General features: G+C 38.0%; 1 pseudogene; it reads right to left on the reverse strand.

The window, feature by feature from the left end:
• Positions 1-3211, reverse strand: part of LOC107567341 (ryanodine receptor 3-like) — a 151036-nt pseudogene that overhangs the window by 23452 nt on the left and 124373 nt on the right.

Raw genomic sequence — 3211 nt, forward strand, 5'->3', positions numbered from 1 at the left:
TTAGTGTTTGACACAAGAAAGAAAATCATACAGGTTTGAAACAATGAGGAAAAGTAAATGACGAAAGAATTTGTATTTCTGGGTGAACTATTTCTTTAATTTCGTTAACGGAAACTATGGAGAAAAATATTTGTTGAAGACCTTTTGACAAAGATGATATGAATTGTCACTTATGCACCTCTGTGCCACAATACAAATACGTTGTTTTAATAGAAAATCATGAATGTAATTTGGAATTAATATTAGGAGTCACTGTTTTGGATTCTGAGTTTATATTTCTGATAACCTAATAAATCAGGAAAGTAGGTGAGGTCAAATAAAGCATGTGTGTGAGTCGACAATCTCTTGATTTGTGCTTATTGGTGAAAGTACAATCATTTACAAAAAATTGTAATTTGAAATAAAATAAACACTAATTGAAAAATTTTATTAAAAATGAATTTCAGCAAGTTGCCAAGGCAATGTTTCTCCTTTTCATTTAGTTAAACTAAAATAACTAAAACTTAAATATAATTAATAAAAACTATAGACCTTTAAAAAAAAAAAAACTAATAAAAATGACATAAAAAAATCATGATTGAATCAACCTTGAATCGAATTGATCTGAATAATGACACTACTGTCTTCTGTAGAGCTGCTTTACAGCTGAAACGGAGTTTGTTGCCAGATGATAACAATCATAAGCAATCGCAATTATAATTTTGGGCAAAATATGTGTGATTATCAGTTTAACTGTTATGCAGCATGATTAAAATGTGCCTAAGTTTTAATTGACTAGAACTAGTCTAAAATTCCCAGACTTTTAGTCAACTAAAACTTGACAAAAAAAAAAAAACAGGACTAAATATGCTTACTAAACGATTACGAAACTAAACAGGAAGACTAAATTAAAAAACAGTTGACAAAATGAATGTTTGTGCAGCAGAACCTTCCAGCAGTGACAGCATCATGACTATCATGTCCTTCTGCAGATCCATCAGCTCCTTCAGCAGCTCGATCTGACTGGAGTCCTGTGAGGAATCAAGAGAGACGTTCATTAGCGTGATGAAGGGGAGTGATGGAGCATCAGAGAGTCGCTGTGATGGTCTGGATGCTTTCATTTACTAAATCATCTTTAATCTGCTGATGCACCATCAAACAACACCAGCTCAAGGTCTCAATCTCATCTCAGCATCAGTGATGGGACTCCAGAAGCAGCTGAGACATCTAGTGTTCACGGACGCTACTGCAGATACAACTCAGGCCTTTGACAGAACTCACAGCAGTACTACAGATCGACACAGACAGAAGCAAGAAACTCAGGATACACAGACAGCGACTGAATAATGCACCTGTGACAGCTTCATCTGCATGTTGGCGAAGACGTGCAAAAATCCGACGACGGCGTCCCAAAGTCTGCTGTGAGCCAAACTCTGCTGGTTCCCGATACACGGACCCTGAATGAGACACGCGCAATGAAGACAGGAGGACTTCCTATGACTGTTCTCGGATTAATACAATTAAATTATAATATATATATATATATACTGTATATACATTAAAAATATTTGACAGAAAAAAATAAATCACACAGTCAAATAAAAGTGAACCTAAAAAATATTTTCAATATTGTGTTTTAAAATAAGAAACCACAAGAAATCTTTAATGTAGACAAAATGAACATCTCCACATCACCTGTATGTATTCAGTGAGCGAGTTGAAGATCTGTTTGGCTACAGCGAGAGCTTTGGAGAAATTCCGCTGACCCGCCTCGTCCATCACGTCTTTACCAGAGTAATACCAGTAAAAGTCACTGATCGACTCCTGCAAAACTCAGGACAACATTAATGCTTACCCAGTGTACAAAATTAATAATACAGAACAACATTAACATGCTATGCGGTTATGGTGTTTTCAGTAGTTACTAGGGCGTTGTTAAGCGATTATGTTGTTTCAAGTGGTTACAGTATTTTGAGTGGTTACTAGGGTGCTGCTATGTTATTTCGAGTGGTTACTAGGGCATTGCTATGTGGTTACGATCTTTTGAGTGGTTACTAGGGCGTTGCTATGCAGTTATGGTGTTTTGAGTGGTTACTCGGGTGTTGTTATGCGGTTATGTTGTTTCAAGTGGTTGCAGTGTTTTGAGTGGTTACTAGGGTGTTGGTATGTGGTTATGATGTTTTGAGTGGTTACTCGGGTGTTGCTTTGCAGTTATGGTGTTTCTAGTGGTTATTAGGGCGTTGCTATGTGGTTACGGTGTTTTGAGTGGTTATTAGGGCGTTGCTATGTAGTTACGGAGTTTTGAGTGGTGCTATGTGGTTACGGTGTTTTGAGTGGTTACTAGGGTGTTGCTATGTAGTTACGGAGTTTTGAGTGGTTACTAGGGTTTGTTATGTAGTTACAGAGTTTTGAGTGGTCACTAGGGCGTTGCTATGTGGTTATGGTGTTTTGAGTGGTTACTAGGGCGTTGCTATGTGGTTATGGTGTTTTGAGTGGTTACTAGGGCATTGCTATGTGGTTACGGTGTTTTGAGTTGAGTTGTGTGTGTGTGACAGAGAGAGAGAGAGATACAGACAGGTGTGTGTGTGTTTACCTGCAGTCTGAGCAGATAGTCCACGGTGCTGATGATTATATTGACTGTGGTCGTGTTTCCGGTCTGCGTCCTGAGAAAGTTCTGGAAGTCTGAAACACACACGAGCGTCACTTGAGCAGAATGTAGCGTCTGGACCAATCAGACACACCATTTTTCATTTGATTTAACAAATCAATTATTCATTAGATTAACAAACATTCACAGACCCCTCACCCAATAAACATACTGGGTGCCAAGCTGTCTGTGAACGAGGCCCAGGACCCTGGTTACCATGGCAACCCTGACACCAGATAGATTTTTCGACCTAATGGCATGTGGAGAGTCCTCCCCCTCTCACTGCATGTTCCATAGCAAGAGGCACAATGCACAGTAGAAATGGACTTTTCTCTAATTAATCCATAGGAAAACCTTTCTTTGAATGAACACACATCCTTCAGGTCATCGTGTATGTTGTCTTTGAGATTTTATACTGTTTTATGCAGGCTTGTGATGGAAACACTCATTACTCTCATCTTGCCTATATGTAATCCTACCATGTTTAGTATCTATGAATTAGTATTCGGATGATCTAATTGAGAGTGTATATTGTATGTTTATACCTATGCAACATATTAGTGTTCTAAGAACATTTAGTAATCT

The sequence above is a fragment of the Sinocyclocheilus grahami genome, unplaced genomic scaffold (genome assembly GCF_001515645.1).
Source record: "Sinocyclocheilus grahami isolate Dianchi unplaced genomic scaffold, SAMN03320097.WGS_v1.1 scaffold1149.1, whole genome shotgun sequence".
NCBI classification, from domain to species: domain Eukaryota; kingdom Metazoa; phylum Chordata; class Actinopteri; order Cypriniformes; family Cyprinidae; genus Sinocyclocheilus; species Sinocyclocheilus grahami.